This window comes from Sus scrofa, chromosome 3, assembly GCF_054392235.1.
Source record: "Sus scrofa isolate SSC_HxYL_T2T_F1_AM1 chromosome 3, Sscrofa_HxYL_maternal_Yorkshire_Landrace_v2.0, whole genome shotgun sequence".
NCBI lineage: Eukaryota > Metazoa > Chordata > Mammalia > Artiodactyla > Suidae > Sus > Sus scrofa.
The window spans coordinates 64642851-64660815 of NC_139385.1; positions in this window are offsets into that span (position 1 = coordinate 64642851).

A 17965-nucleotide genomic window follows, 5' to 3' on the forward strand; every position below is an offset into this window, starting at 1 on the left:
CACGGTGCCTAATTCAGAGAGGCATCAACCCTGCAGTTAATGGTGTACCACATTATCTAGTAAAAAGTATCAAAAACGTCTAAATCTGATTAAATTAGAATCTGTCCTTTTTTCCTCCCTAGGTCTTTTGCATTTATCAGTATTCCAATTTTCTGGATTTACTTAGGGATCAGAACTTTTTAGGGCTCCCAGGGAAGGCATTTGTATCCAGAGCTGGATAATCTTGCCTCCTGAACCCTGATTGTGTTGCCTACAGCCTCTGCTCTGGTGGGTTTGATTTGAAGACCAATAGAAACATCAGTGCATTGCAGCCTCCAGGTCTTCATCACCCTCTTGATCATCTCAGCTACGCATGTTTTACTCATACCTTAAGGTTCAGATGCCTCCCCTGGGCCACCTCAGACTACAGGGGTCTCTCCTTCTACCTGTAATGACTGTCAACATTAACAACACTTCTTTCCAATTCAACACTGCCAGTGATCTCAGCTGAGACAGATTCTGAAGAAGACCTATAGACAAAAGAAGTTGAAGTTTCTGCCCTCCCAGACATCCAGGGACTTGTTAGGAGTTAGGAGAGGCCCGTGAAAGATCAAGGGAGGGCCTGATCCTGAAGAGGAGGTCACAGAGTGCCGCGCAGGCAGGCAGGTGACAAGCTAGGTTTGGAAATGAATAGTCTGCTCTCTGTGGAGAAGAAGCCGAAAGGGAGCATCCTAAGCCTCAGAGAGATGGAAGGGTTTGCACTTGTCAGGGACAAGAAGGATCCCATGGTTCAGTTATGGTTGTTAAGAGCACGTCCACTGGAGCCACACTCCCAGGGTTAGCATCCTGGCCCCAGCACCTGCAAGCTGTGTGAACATGAACGAGTTACTTAACCATTCTGGGCCTGCTCCATCACTCAGACAGTGAATTGTAACAGTACCTGCCTCCCAAGGTGAGAGGAATAGATATAAAGTGCACAGAACTCTGCCTGCCAGGTAGACAGAGGATCGGTGAAAATGAACCTCTCTGGGGACGAGCAGATGCCCCAGGGAAATAAGGAGATAGGCTGGGACCTGGGACCCTTTACTGCAAAACCATCTCCTCCAGCAACAGAATAAAAATAACCTGAAGGGATTAAAAAACAACTGAATGAAAAAGAAAAAAAAAAGGAGTTCCCATTGTGGCACAGTGGAAAAGAATCTGACTAGGAACCATGAGGTTGCAGGTTCAATCCCTGGCCTCACTCAGTGAATTAAGTATGTGGCGTTGCTGTGAGCTATGGTATAGGTCACAAATGTGGCTTGGATCTGGTCTTGCTGTGGCTGTGGTGTAGGCTGGCAGCTGCAGCTCTGATTAGACCTCTAGCCTGGGAACCTCCGTATGCAGCTGGTGCGGCTCGAAAAAGACAAAAGAAAAAAAAAAAAAAAGAAGAAGAAGAAAAACAACTGCATGAGGTTTGCAGTCAGGGCCAATTATAAACAAGAAGATTTAAAATGGCCAGAAACCAACTGCCATTTCTGAAATGCTGAGCAGAGCTGGGTACTGTGCATGATCCTTGCCCGATCCCTGCACACAGCCCCACCAAGGGGGCGGACAGACCACCTAAGCTATGCCTCCAGCCTGACCCTAAGACCCACCCCCACCCTCACCCCACTTAAGGGACCAGCTCGCCCCCTTTTCAAGACATAAGCAAGGGCAACTCCTGCTTGTTTTCTCTCCCTCCTGCTTCAGCTTGAGTCCCAGTAAAGCATGACCTGAATTCCTCCTCTGGCCTCTTACCAATTTCTATTGATTAAAGAGGACCAAGCAAGGCGGCCCACTTGGGGTGTTTATGTTCTATGAGTGGGGGTGAGTTTGTATTTTATCCTTTGGGCAACAGAATCTTTTCTTTTTTTGTCTTTTTGTCTTTTCAGGGCCGCACCCGTGGCATATGAAGAGTTCCAGGCTAGGGGTCTAATCGGAGTTACACCTGCCAGCCTACACCACAACCATATAGCAACGCAGGATCTGAGCTGTGTCTGCAACCTACACCACAGCTCATGGCAACACCGGATCCTTAACCCACTGAGCAAGGCCGGGAATCTAACCCACAGCCTCATGGTTCCTAGTCAGATTCTTTTCTGCTGCGCCACAACAGGAACTCCTGGTTTTTGTTTTTTGTTTCTTTCTTTTTAAGGCCATACCTGTAGCATATGGAAGTTCCCAGGCTAGGTGTCGCATCCGAGCTACAGCTGCCGGCCTACACCACAGCCACGTCAATGTGGGATCTGAGCTGTGTCTGCAACCTATGCTGCAGCTCACAGCAACATCCTTAACCCACTGAGTGAGGCCAAGGATCAAACCCGCACCCTCATAGACACTGTTCAGTGTTCTTAACCCCCTGAGCCACAGTGGGAACTCTGAAATCTTAAATTATAATTAAAATGCCCCTGAGGGTATTTATTTTTCTTTTTACAGCGACACCAGTAGTGTAATATGGAAATTTCTGGGCCAGGAACTGAATCCAATCTGCAGCTATGGCAACACCAGATCCTGCACTGGGCTGGGGATAGAACCCATACCTCCGCAGCAACCCAAGCCTCTGCAGTTGGATTCTTAACCCACTGTGCCACAGCGGGAACTCTGAGGTTACTTTGTATTTCAGGTAAAGAGAAAGAGAAGAATTGTCTTATATGAAAAATGTAAAAGACAACTCACATGCAAACACCTAGAACACTTCCTGATAAAAAATGCTTGTTGAATGAATGAGTGACTACTAGGCTAAAAGAGGCCTGTTTTGTGTACATGACATTATCAATATGCTGCATTTCACTGGGGTGTTCACTGACATTCTCTTAGTGTGAAAAACCCTTTACTTCTTCCAGACTCTCAGCTCCAGGAACCACTGCTTCTCATTCGCTATGGTCTTTCTACCTCCCTGGGGCACCTGACTGAGTTTATGTTGGCCTGAGTATCAGCATCTGCAATTTCAAGTTTATATGATCCCTCCACGCACCCCTTCCCAACCCTACCCTGCCCCAGTGACCCATTCATCCAGGTCCTTGTCAACCTCCTCCATCTCTTCATCTACACCCAGCCTCCTACACACTCCAGGAGAAATGGCAACATTTAGGATACCATAAAAGGTGATGCTGGACCTTCTCCTGGGTGCATGTTGATTTCTTTGGAGCATGTGAAACTGTGGCCTCCTTTTCCTTAAATCTTTTTCCCTTGACCTAAAGTGTCACTGTATTTCCCTCCTTCTTTTACCTTTCTGTGATGTCTCTGTCACCGCAGCTGGCTGCCTTTCCCACACTCCTTATAAGACACGTCTAATTTTAGACTATCTGCAGGGTCTTTGGAGCAGATGAATGATTCTGTGGTTGGAGAGCCAAGCATCTCACAGGTCGGCCGTGGGCACATTCTGGAGCAGAAGGATTAAAAAAAGGGGGGGACACTTGTTCCACCTAACAATGCAAAAAGCAATTTTAGTGATAGACTTGGGACATTTCTACAGGTTAGACTTTTGGAAAACATTCCTCTTTGTTACTGTGTGTTTAGACTATATGGCCTCTGGGACTGATTGTGTCCTTGAAAAGGGTATGTGAGATGGTACCTTCATGTCACCTGCAAGGCAGTTTAGGGGGGATGTCATCACCTCTCCTAAAGAGGTCCGAACAGGGCCTGAACTTGGAGTGGGAAAACCCTCCGGGGGCTCTTCTCCTGAAGCCACCTGCCTTGTCATTCTGTATGGAACAGCTTCTGGGGACTATCCAGCAACTTCCTCTGTGCCCTGGATTGTGTGTTAGTGTGGAGCGGTGTTAGAGAATCCTCTGGTCCAGATGAGAGTATGCAGATTTATACAGAGGGGAAAAAAAAGAAGATGGGTTTTCCTTTAGTAAGAGAGAAGGATGGGCTTCAAGTTATGAAAGCAAGCATGCCCCATGCCAGGGGTGGGGAGGGTGGGAGGGTTGGTGGGGGGGATGCCTTTCCTTTTCTCTAGGATTCTGGGTGATGATAAGCTAGTTAGCATACAGTCTTGAGTTTTCTTCTTCTATCATCGTGTCCTGTAGTTATTCCCCAAACTTTACATTTTCAGTCTTGCTTGAGGGGCTTGCGGATAAATATGGAGCAGTCCAGGAAGGAGGCACGTTGACATCGCTGCGTCATCCCCACCCCACCCAGGTGTATCCCACGGGGGTAGAAGAGGACCCAGAGGTCCAGGTGAGGAAGGGCAGTGCGAGCAGCCCAAGGGGGTGCTGAGAGCTGTGGGGGGAGGGCAGGGTGATCGGGCATTAGGCACCCTGCACCTGCTCCCCTCCCCAGATGGAACAGAGGAAGGCACACCCACCGGGGGAGTTGGGGGCAGACTTCCCAACATCTACCTTGAGCTCTCTTTTCTGCTCTTGCTCCCCCCGCCACCCCCGCCCTGCCAGCTCTCCTGTCCTCTCATCACAGCATGATCTACTTCCACAGGCCACGTCTGCCTGTGGATCCCATCTCTCTCTTGCTCTTATCACTCCTGTTTCAATCACAAGCCCATAGCTTCTCTCCTGAATTTTAGTCCCATAGTTTCTGCCAAGTGACTACAGTTTACCTTGCAAACCCATCAATTAAGGTTAAGCTTAATGTCTTTACTTGTCCTCTATAGAGGGCCCCTGACTTAAGTTTTTTTTTTTTTTTAGTTTTTAAAAATTCTTTAATTTTTTCTTTTTTCTTTTTTCTTTTTTTTTTTTTTTTGGTCTCTTTAGGGCTGTATCCGCAGCATGTGGAGGTTCTCATGTTGAATTGGAGCCACAGGCTACACCACAGCCACAGCAATGCTGGATCCGAGCTGCATCACAACCTACACCACAGCTTGCAGCAACGCCAGATCCCACCACCCACTGAGCGAGGCCAAGGATCGAACTTGCATCCTCATGGATACTAGTCAGGTTCGTTACCACAACGGGAACTCCAAGATTTTTTTTTTTTTTTTTTGTCTTTTTGTCTTTTGTTGTTGTTGTTGTTGTTGCTATTTCTTGGGCCGCTCCGGCGGCACATGGAGGTTCCCAGGCTAGGGGTTGAATCGGAGCTGTAGCCACCGGCCTACGCCAGAGCCACAGCAACGCAGGATCCGAGCCGCGTCTGCAACCTACACCACAGCTCACAGCAACGCCGGATCGTTAACCCACTGAGCAAGGGCAGGGACCAAACCCGCAACCTCATGGTTCCCAGTCGGATTCGTTAACCACTGCGCCACGACGGGAACTCCCCCAAGATTTTTTTTTTTTAATAAAAATTTTCCTTTAATATTTTTTTTCTCTTTTTCATTTTTGGCCACCTAGAGGCATATAGATTTCCTGGGCCAGGGATCAGATCCAAGCCACAGGTGCAACCTATGCTGCAGCTGTGGCAATGCCAGATCCTTTAACCCACAGTGGTAGGCTGGGGACCAAACCTGCGTCCTGGCACTACAGAGATGCTGCTGATCCCATTGCACCACAGCAGGAACTCCCCTTTAATTTCTTAATAGGACACACTATTATGCATAAAATAAGCTATAAGAATATATTGGACAACATGGGAAATACATGGGAAATATTTTCTAATAACTATACATGGTGTATAATTTTTAAAATTGAGAATTGCTATATTGTAACTTATATAATATTGTACATCAACTATACTTGAATAAAATTTTTTTTGTCTTTTTAGGGCCCCACTTGCGGCATATGGAGCTTCCCAGGCTATGGGTCTAATCGGAGCTGTAGTCGCCAGCCTACACCACCGCAACGCCACCATAGCAACGCCAGATCCAAGCCATGTCTGTGACCTACACCACAGCTCACAGCAACGCCGGATTCCTAACCCACTGAACAAGGTCAGCGATGGAACCCGAAATCTCATGGTTCCTAGTTGGATTCATTTCAGCTGCACCACGATGGGAATTCCTGAATAAAATTTTTAAAAAATTTTCTTTAATTTCTTAAAGTAATTACCCTGAATCTCTACCTAGTAATGTATTTAATGCAAGTGACCATAGCATGATCAAGCTGAATGTAAGATAATTTGACTTCTGATTTTTTTTTTTTTTTTTTAGGGCCACATCCAGGGTACATGGAAGCTCCCAGGCCAGGGGTTGAATCGGAGCTACAGCTGCCAGCCTACACCACAGCCACAGCCACAGCCATGCTGGATCCTTAACCCACTGAGCAAGGTCAGGGATTGAACCCACATCCTCATGGATAGTAGTCAGGTTCATTACCACTGAGCCACGACGGGATCTCCCTGACCTCTGATTTTTTGAGACTTAAGATGGTGTGGAAGCAATGTGTCTTCAGTAGAAACCGTTCTTGAATTTTGAATTTTGCTCTCTCCCTGGCTAGGGCTACACAGCACGGCCTTCTCTGGTGAGGCTGGGCAGTGGCTGCTGCAGCTCCCAGTCAGCCACGTGCTCACAAGAGTATCAACAGATACACTAACAACCATTCTGTTTCTCACTTTCAGTGCAGTATTCAGCCAATGACATGAGCTACTCAACACCCTATTGTAAGACAGGATCTGCGTTTGATGATTTGCCTAACTGTAGGCTAATGCAAGTGTTCTGAGCACTTTTAAGGTAGGCGAGACTGAGCTATGATGTAGGGTAGGTGAATTAAATGTATTTCAACTTAGGCTATTTTCAACTCAGGATGGGTCTTGGGGGATGTAATGACATCATATTGAGGAACATCTGTACATCCCTTCTGTCCACACCAGCATCTCCCCGTCTTTCCTGCACTAATTTTTGTTGCTCACGCAGCCATTTTCCATCACCCAGGCTTAGACTGGGCTCACCTCTGAGTTCATCTCTCTAGCCACCTTCATCCCTTAGGGTGGCCACATCCCATCAATTCTTCTTTAGTGGCTCCTCCTTCTGATCCTACTTTTCCATTCCCACCACCACCATCCTAACATGCCCCCACTGTGTTTTGGCCACACCCACGGCATATGGACCTTCCCAGGCCAAGGATCGAACCCCTTTCACAGCAGCAGCAGCTCAGGCAGCTGTAGTGACAATGCCACCTCCTTCACCCACTGTGCCACCAGAGAACTCCCAGCCCTGTTTGCTCATGCTCTGCATCTTATGCTGCTCTTCTGGATTCTGGCCTCTTTTTTCTGCCTCTTTCAGGAATCTGCACATCACCACTGGGCTACTATCTTGGAAATATTTCTTTATGTCACTCCTCTGTTAAAAGCCACTAGGGATTCCTTGCTGCCTCCCTACTAAGAGCTAAAGTCTCCAGTTGGAATTGAAAATGCAGAGTCTGGCCCTGCCTACTTTTCAATTCCACGTCTCAGTGCTCCCCTAAATGGGCCTTGCCTGCAATGAAACTGGCTGTGCTTTCTGTCTTCTGTCCTCTTGATCTGTTCCCATAGTTTCCTCATTTTCTGGTATATTCTTTGCCTTCTTTCATCTCAGACACATCTTTCACAACCTCTACCACAAATGCTACCCAATGATGGGTCAAAATTCCTATCTCTCAACCTTAAACTTCCATTTCACTAATTGCACACAGTCGTATGTTGTAGGAATTTATGTCGTAATAAATTCAACTAAAACTGAAAGTCTTGTGATAGCAAAGGTGTGTTTCATATATTGTGTATCCTCCTGTTAGACCTTCATAGAATGACAGGCAAACACTATCCAGCAATGTTAGAAGGAACTGCTGAATGGAAGAAAATTCAAGAACAAAGTACTAATAGGAGAACAATCACACATATTGGGAGGACATAGTTCTGGGTTTTCAATGAAAATTCTGGAAAAAGGGGTCTCTGTGTGTGTGTGTGTGTGTCTTTTTAGGGCCACACATGCAGCATGTGGAGGCTCCCAGGCTAGAGGCTGAATTGGAGCTGGAGCTGCAGGCCTACACCACAGCCACAACTCAGGATCCAAGCCAAACCTGCAACCTACACCACAGCTCACCAAATCCTCAACCCACTGATGGAGGCCAGGGATCAAACTCGCATCCTCATGGATCCTAGTTGGGTTCATTAACCACTGAGCCATGACGGGAACTCCCAAAAGGTCTTTTTTTTAATGGCCAAACCAGTGGCACTTGAAAGTTCCTGGGCCAGGGATTGAATCTGTGCTGCAGCTGAGGCAACGCCAGATCCTTAACTTGCTGTGATACAGGGGGAACACCCCAAAGTTCATTTTTAAAGCTGATCCAAGCAATATGTATACATTTACCTCTGGCTTCCTATTTGTCTTTGGGTTGGGCCAAATTAAAACTTGAGCATGTAGGTCCAAGGAAAATAGCCAAATGGCTTTTCCCTGAACACAATTTATTTTTCTTGCCATGGCTATGAAGGAAGATTAGATGTGAACAAAAAATGAGCTTAGCTTTCCAGGCAAAACTAGATTTTTGCAAATATTGTTAAACTTTTACTTCTAAGACATTTGTAAGTCTGGTTCAATCGGCTAAGAATTACTAGAAAACATGATTTTAATGTGATTAGATTCCTTCTTCCAGAGTAATGGAAATAGGGTTTTCTTAAAATAAAAGTGGAAAAAAATTTACATCATCACAGCAGAAGCAAGTTTTTAGCCCTATGTGCTACAGAACTGTATTATTCTGGTCTGCTCGAATGGCAACTAATACCATAGAGGAGGAACAAAATGGCAAGTTTTAATGCATTAAAGTAATTGCTTTTTTTGCTTTGGTTGATGGCCAGTCATTTTGAGTCCCTAAAAGCAATGTTTTTTTGATTAGCACTAACCTTGATGTTTTAATGTCAATGAGGATTTGGCTAGTTGTTCTGTTATTTTGCCAAATTGCTCGGAGTCTGAAGGGGAAAAAAAAGTCCGTGAAATAGATTTTTTTATTAATAACTTGGTATTAAGTGGATTTGACTGCATTATCTCTACTTTTTCATTTTAGTCAAAGAAGGGTAAGTACCAAAACAGTCACATTCAAAGCTTAGCTGGAGAAGTTCCTGTCGTGGCTCAGTGGTTAGCAAACCTGACTAGTATCCACGAGGACGTGGGTTTGATCCCTGGCCTTGCTCAGTGGGTTAAGGATCCGGTGTTGCTGTGAACTGTGGTGTAGGTTGCAGACGAGGCTCAGATCCCAACGCTGCTGTGGCTGTGGCATAGGCCAGCGACTGCAGCTCAGATTGGACCCCTAGCCTGGGAACCTCCATATGCCCTGGGTATAGCCCTAAAAAGACAAAAAAGATCCCCCCCAAAAAAACCCCACAAAAAAAAAAAAAAAGCTCAGCTGGAGTGAATTCAGAATAGGCCAGGTGTCTGTCTGTCTGTGTCACATACATACATTCCTATTGTACTCTTTATTTTTTGGAGACCAAATCCTGGGCTGTAGCAAGGAAATGATATGTTTATTAGGTGAGCTGAACTTTCTGCAATTGAAAAAAGCATGTTAACAGATATATGCTACTATATATAAAATAAACAACAAGGACCTACAGTACAGCACAAGGAACTATATTCAACATCAGGTAATAACCTCTAATGGAAAAAAATCTGAAAAAGTATATATAATAAAATCACTTTGCTGTAAATCAACTATACTTCAATTGAAAAAAAAAAAAAAGAAGCAGCATTCCTGTTGTGGCTCAGCAGTAACAAACCCAATTAGAATCCATAAGGATGTGGCTTCTATCCCTCATCTTGCTCAGTGGGTTAAGGATCCGGCATTGCCGTGAGCTGCAGTGTAGGTCACAGATGCAGCTTGGATCTGGCGTTGCTGTGGCTGTGATGTAGGCCAGTAGCTGCAGCTCTGATTTGACCTCTAGCCTTGGAATTTCCATGTGCTGTGGGTATGGCCCTAAAAAAAGACAAAAAAAAAAAAAAAAAAAAAGGAAAGAAAAGATAAAGAAAGAAGAAAGCATGTATCCTGCAAATTTCTTCCTAATGGGGTTTTGCTGAGAGTATAAAATGGCTAAGGCCACTTATCTTGAGACCAGCAGCCTCTTCTATCCTGGGAAGAACAGACATGGTAAGAAGAGGGATATGGCTCTTTTAGGTAAAACCATCATTTCAATGAAGCAAAAATACGAACACCTGTGATGGTCATGTCTTGCAGAATGCCAACTATGGGGGGGTGTGACTGATCAGGGACCCCACCTGCTTCCTTGAAATCCATCATCAGTGTGTTCGAATCAGAACCAGGTGTCCCATGGGCATTCTCTGCCAGGGAATGCTCAGGGCAGGATATTAAGGCAGGTCTGTGCCTGGGAACCATGGGATTCCTCTGGCTTGTTGGGAGCATCCTTATGCATGGCTGCCCAGAAGATCCAACCTCCCCCCGATTCACTTGGAGTCAGACAAGCATCACAGTATGATGGCTCTCCTAGCCTTTGTCAGCTTCTTTCCTGTTCTCTCGCACACAGACATCTCCCCCAGTATATCCTTGCACACTTAACCCCATCTGTGTCTCCAATGACCTGGGTTAACACAGCGTCTACAGCAGAGTATTCTTCTGTGACACAGTCCATAAACCTCTTCCAGTAACTGCCCACCTGTTTCCTGGCTCCTCCATGGTGGAGAGCTGAGCTGTGGGTACATGGGGCCAGGGGGAGGGGTGAGCTTTTTCTGATATTCAGCATGAATTTAGTGGATACTTGTTAGCATCCTTATATCATCAATTGTCCCTTCAGCCGGGAGACGGATTACATTTCTTTTAACCCTCTTGATGAAGTAAGAGCAGCTGTAAGCCATGGTTTATTTGGATGGTGAATGCAACTGAACTGCATGTTTTTTCAGGAATAACTACCATGTGCCAAGAATGGGGCTGGTATTTAATCCAATTATGAAGACAAGATTTATGATCACAAAACCATAGTTATTAACAGGAAAAAGTATACGGGAGTTCCCCGTGGTGCAGCAGAAACGAATCTGACTAGGAACCATGAGGTTGTGGTTTGATCTCTGGCCTCGCTCAGTGGGTTAAGGATCCAGTGTTGCCGTGAGCTGTGGTGTAGGTTGCAGACGCCGCTTGGATCTCGCCTTGCTGTGGCTGTGGTGTAGGCCGGCAGCTGTAGCTCCAATTGGGCCTGGGAACCTCTATGTGCTGCAGGTGCAGCCCTAAAAAGCAAAAATAAATAAATAAATAAGGATGCAACTCAGGACGTAATATATAGGTTATGGGGCCACAGAGAAAGGCTCTAGAGACCAGAATATTTCCATGCTTATGGGCTCAAACGCTAAATTTCCATCAGGAAAAAAATTTTCTTTCCAGATTCTGTCTGTGAAGCTTCCTGCTCACTTAGACACTGTTATTTCTCTTGGTGAGTTTAGCCCTTATCTGACATATGTAAAGATGAGCTCCCTCTGGCTGGCATGCTCTGGAGGAAGGGAGAGTCCACTTTTGGGTAATTTCTAGAGAGCTGACAATGCAGCAGAAGATCGGGTTGGTCTTTTCCCATTTCTCTGCCACGGGTACGCCAAACCCTAGCCTCATCTTGAAGGCAGGCTCCATGAAGATGCCATATAATGTAAATTAGGAAGGTATCTAGCCAAACTTTCTTGTTTGGTAGGTGAAGAAATGGAAACACGGCGAAGCTAAGTGACCTGTCCAAGTGGGCCTAATAGAGAGTGTTCCATTAGAAGCAGCAACCAGTCTCAGCTACTTCAAACAAATAGACAAATAAGTTGAATTTATTACAGAGATTCAGGAGTCCAAAGGGAAAGATAAAGCAGGGCTGGAAATAAGACATTTGGGAGAACTCACGAATTTCCTCTTTATACCATTTCTTGGTGTCTACTTGGTGTTTATAGATTGCTTTTTCTTTGATTTTTTTTTAATGGTGAAAAACAATTTGCCATTTTATCACTTTTAAGATAAAAAACTGGATTTATATTTCATGCTCTATTTAGCTGTTTCCACAATGTTTCAACAGGTCTTCTATGTTTCCAAGAGTCTCAAGAAGTTTTTCTCTGGGGTATGGAGGCATATTGCCTCTCCTTCAGTTTCCTGGTCTTAGGACTGGTAAATATGGTGAAATCGCCCAAATGTACTCGGTGTCCCCTTTTGGGGGGCTCCTGTGAAGCTGCAAGTGAGGTGAGGAAGGGCATAGAAGGGCCACTACAATAGCACCATTGAACATTCTTTTTAGGACTATTATGCCTGAACAGGTCATTTCAGTAAATCCTTTCAAGAACCCTGCAGAATACCCATGTTTACTCTTGAACATTCCGGGATTCAGAGACTAACTTCATACAACCAACCACCAAACAGTAGACTTGTGGCTTTTGAGCTCCAGGCTGGCTGACAAATTCTAATTACTTTGCAGTTTTCAGACACGGCAAATTCCATGAGTAATCCCAAAGCATGTCTTACATTCTGAGATGCTCATTTGGCCTGAGCTTATGTGAAGGATTCAGGTGGGATCCTTGAAGTCATATCCCCTCCCAACCCTCTTCTTGGATGCTTACGGCTCAGGAGATCCTGGTGAGAGGTGGGAAGAGGAGTTGGGTTATTGTCTCAGTCACATACTGCTGAATAACTAAGCACCCCAAGACTTCATGGTTTGAAGTAACAGTTTACTATTTCTTACAACTCTGTGGCTTGCTCAAGTAGTTCTGATTCATGTGGCATCTTCTGGGGCTCTTGGATGGCCAAAAAAGTGGCCTCATTTCCATATGGGTTCTGGCTGCTGGCTGGAGGCTCAGCTGGCTCCTTTGTTTTCCTCCATGTGGGCTTCTCCATATAGCTATTTGGGCTTCCTCACAGCATGGAGCCTGGATTCCACAAGGAAGGGCAGGCTGCCAATATCTCAAGGCCTTTCCTTGGAGGGTACCTAGCATAACTTCCATCACATTCTATTGGTCAAAATGGGTCACAGGCTTCCCAGATTCAAGATAAGGGGAAAAAGACCCCATGTCTTGATGAAGGGACAGTGACACTGCATTGTAAAGAACATGTGGGTTTTAAAGAACTAGGAAAAGAGAACAAACTAAACCCTAAGCCAACAGAAGGAGCAAAATTAAAAAGATTAGTACTGGAATAAATGAAACAGAGATTAGAAAAACAACAGAATTAGTAAAACCAAAAGTTGGTTCCTTAAAAAGATCAACAAAATTGGCAAATCTTTTAGCTAAACTAAGAAGGAAAGAGAGAGAAGACAGAACTAAAATCAGAAAGTCAGGTAAGGACATCATTTAATTATAGAAATTAAAAGGATCAAGAGAGATTATTAGGAACAATTGTATGCCAACAAATTAGATAATCTAAAGGAAATGGACAAATATCTAGAAACACACAAATTACCAAAACTGACTCAAGAAGGAATAGAAAATCTCAACAGACTTATAATAAGTAGGGAGATTGCATCAATAATAAAAAATCTCCCAAAGAAAAGACCCAGAACCACACAGCTTCCCTGGTGAATGCTACAAAACATTTTAAAGAGAATTAACACCAGTTTTACTCAAACAATTCCTCGAAAAATAGAAGAAAAGGGAACACTTACTAACACATTCCACGATACCAGAATTATACTGATGCCAAAGGCAGGCAAAGATACCATAAGAAAACTACAGAACAATATTCCTTATGATTATAGATTAACAAACAAATCCAGAATAGAAAAATCCACAGACACTGAATGCAAATTATAAGCTACCAGGCAATGAGGAAAAGGCAAACAGCGAGTGATTACTTAATGAGTATGGGGTGTTTTTAATGGGATCATGGAACAGTTTTGAAACTAACTAGAGCTGATGCTTGCACAACTTTGTAAATATCCTAAATACCACTGAATTGCACACTTGGACATGGTTAATTCTATGTTGTGTACATTCCACCTCAATAAAAATATAAAAAGATTATGTAGGATAGGAGATAATTGTGGCTACTTTCAGAATATACACACGTGCGATTCATATAGATAATCTACAACTAGTCAAGGGTAGATTACTTCAGACTTTGTCATTCGAGGAGTAACAGCTAGATGTGGGAACTAAGCTGCCCAATTCTTAGAGTGAAGGTGGTACTCTGTCAGTAGTACCCATTCTTACCCAGATTGTCTGGAGGCCTGGGGCTCCTGGCTCTGCCAGATGTGTTCATACGCCCTCATGGGTGCTAAAGGGCCTCATGTTGGCTTTTCTACCATGCTGGTCCCCTAAGATTCCTTCTTCCTTTTAAAAGGCGGAGGCTTTGTTTCACAGGTGCTTTGATATGGTCCCAAAGATGTGACACGCGGAGTCTGCCACAAAAGGGCCAGCACCTGCAAGTGTTGAATTCTCTGGGAAGAAGATACACAACCCCCTGGAGGTCATAAACCCCAGCCAGCTGCTCCAGTTTTTTCCAAGAAATTTTATTAAAGAAATGGCATGAACTGGAGATAGCTTATCCAAATGTCATAAACTATTCACATTCAAGTTTGAGAATGGCCCTTTTGCCCCTGAAATGTAAAGCTTGTCATGTCCACTAACTTGGGTAGTTACTCCCAAGGGCTGAGCTCTACAGGTTATAACGACTTTCTGGGTTGTTGAGACAGTTCCCCAGATCCTGATGTTTGGTGTCGGTCCCATCATCTTGCAGGACCTAGGTAACCCTTGGGGCCCTGAGCCTTAGTTTGTACTCACAACCTTCTCCTGAAGCTGCCACTCCTGCCTGTCTCCTCTTCTTACTTATCGTCTTTGTCTTAAGCATCTTAACAGAAGAAAAGAATAGGAAAGGTTAAGCTTAAGACAAAGACGATAACCTCAAGGGTTACATTGGCCCCCAAATTGTTTCAACAAGTCAACAGTATTGCATAGTTGTAATGTGTGTCTTGTTTTGTTTTACAGTCCTCACTATTTCATTCACAATTAAAAAAAAATACCAGGATATTAATTTAATTTCAGTAACTGAGGGTGGAAGATATGACAGGGCAGTTTTCACCAAAACTATTGCATGGATATTAAATGGGATATTTGAGAACATACAGATCAGTGAGCAAGTAAGTTTGGGAGTCAAGGAATTAAATCAAGTTAATTTTATAAAGCTTCTTTTTTTAAAATTTTTTTGTCTTTTTGCCATTTCTTGGGCTGCTGCTGCGGCATATGGAGGTTCCCAGGCTAGGAGTCGAATCGGAGTTGTAGCCTCCAGCCTACTCCAGAGCCACAGCAACTCGGGATCTGAGCCTCGTCTGCAACCTACACCATAGCTCATGGCAACGCCGGATCCTTAACCCACTGAACAAGGCCAGGGATCGAACCCACAACCTCCTAGTCAGATTTGTTAACTACTGAGCCATGACGGGAACTCCTTTATATAGCTTCTTTACATAGGATTTCTCAGAGTATTCAGTATGTCTTGTAAGTCTTCAAAATGAAGATCTGAAACATCCTCCAAATTTATTTGATCAAGACACTCTTTTTGTGAGGCATTTCTAATAGGACTAACTTGGAGAATCAGTACTTTTGCAAAGATTTTTGTTACATGCTCCTTAAAAGAATTTTGAAACTGTTCACTCCACTACATATTTTAAGATGACATTTTAAAATTTCACATAAGTTTATCTGCACAACAAAGGAAACCATCAACAAAACAAAAAGACAATCTATAGACTGGAGAAAATATTTGCAAGTGATGAGACCAACAAGGGATTAATTTCCAAAATATACAGTTTATACAGCTCAATATCAAAGAAACAAACAACCCCATTAAAAAATGGGCAGCAGACCTAAATAGACATTTCTCCAAAGAAGACAGATAGATGGCCAAATAGACACATGAAACGATGTGCAACATTGCTTATTATCAGAGAAAAGCAAATCTAATTTACAATGAAATATCACCTCACACCAGTCAGAATGGCCATATCAAAAAGGTCTACAAATAATAAATGCTAGAGAGGGTGTAGAGAAAAGGAAACCCTCCTACACTGTTGGTGGGAATGTAAATTGATGCAGCTACTATGGAGAACAGTGTAGAGGTTCCTCAAATAACTAAAAATAGAACTACCATATGATCCAGCAATCCCATTCCTAAGTATATATCCAGAAAAATAAACAAACATAATTTGAAAAGATACACATATCCCAGGATACTCTAATTCAAAAAGTTACATGATCCCAGTGTTCACAGCAGCACTATTTACAGTAGCCAGGACACGGAGGAAAACTATGTGTATATCAACAGAGGAATGGATACAGAAGAAATGATACACACACACACACACACACGCACGCACGCACACAAATGGAATACTACTCAGCCATAAAAAGAACGAAATAATGCCATTTGCAGCAACATGGATGCAACTAGAGATTATCATACTGAGTGAAGTAAATCAGACAGAGAAAGACAAATACCATTTTATAAATAAAACAGAAAAACACTCACAGACACAGAAAACAAAGTTATGGTTACCGAAGGGGAAGGGAAGAGAGAGAAATTAGGAGTTTGGGATTGGCAGATACAAACTACTATATATAAAACAGATAAGCAACAAGGTTCTACTGTATAGAACATATATACAGGGAAATATGTTCAGTATCTTTTAACCACCTATAATAGATATGGAAAAGAATACATGTATGTGTATATGGATTATATATATATATGTGTGTATATATATATATACACTCAGATACATATATGAGCCACTTTGCTGTATACCTGAAACATTGTAAATCAACCATACTTCAATAAAAACTTTTTAAATTAAAAAATGTAACATACACACAGAAATTTTCACATAAGTTTAGATAGGTGCATTGATGCAAATACTGAACATTAAAAATAAAAGAGTTTAAGGAGTTTCTGTTGTGGCTCAGCAGAAAAGAATCTGACTAGCATCCATGAGGACACAGGTTTGATCCCTGGCCTTGCCTCAGTGGGTTAAGGATCTGGCGTTGCCATGCATGAGCTGTGCTGTAGGTCGCAGATGCAACTCAGATCTGGCGTGGTTGGGGCTGTGGCTGTGGCTGTGGTGTAGGCCGGCAGCTACAGCTCCAATTCCACCCCTAGCCTGGGAACCTCCATACACTGTGGGTGCGGCAGTAAAAACACCAATAAATAAATAAATAATAAACAATTTCAGTAAGTTTACAACAGAATTTCAAAACTGTAACAATTTGATACTCACCAGCATCCACAAAAAAAAAAAAAAAAAAAAAATGAACTGAGAGAGTTCCTGCTGTGGTGCAGGAGGTAAAGGATCCTGCATTGCCATGGCTGTGGCATAGGTCATAGTTGTGGCTGGGATTCCATCTCTGACCTGCGAACTTCCATACGCATCCAGGGAGGCCAAAAAGAGAGAGAGAGAGAGAGAGAGAGAGAGAGAGAGAGAGAGAGAGAGAGAGAGAGAAGCTAAGTTTTTTCTTCTTAAACCTGTATTTGCAGTTTACTTTCCCCACCAGTTTTTAGCTTCATTCTATATTGTTATGCTTGAAAGTGACTTATTGGTTATCCTACCAAACAATACAAATATATGGAAATTGAAATTTTACATTTCAGGGTGATCATAATAGTCTATGCACTAATTTTCCTTCTAAAGTGAGCTTTCATTATAATTACTATTCGAGAACATGACTGATTGAAACAACATAAACATATCATCAATCGTAATACACAATGAACCATAAAAGGCACAGAAAAGTCAGATACATCAGGATCAAAAGTTTCCTAGGCATTTAATGAAGGATAAACTACGCCAAGAGCTATCATATTACTCATTTCTGGCTATTAGGAGGCAGAGTTTATACTTTTTTAAAATGAAGTTGCAGATGCATGTAACTTGAGCAACTATTTCATAATATGTGGTAAAAATAGTTTCTACCAAATCTGAAAGAGATTATGTAACGATTTTACCTGTGGGTTTCCTCAAGGAATGGTGAACACTTGTCAGGCTCAGAAAAGGTTTCAGGTGCAGTTAAAATAATTAGTGGCACTGACTTCTATTTCTCTGGCTACTTGATGGCAGGTTTTTTCCTAGATAATGTCAGATCCTAGGGATGAAGGTAGATAAAAGGTGAGAATAGCTAACATGCACCTATGGGAATAAGGTCTTTTGAGCACTAGCGTTTCTC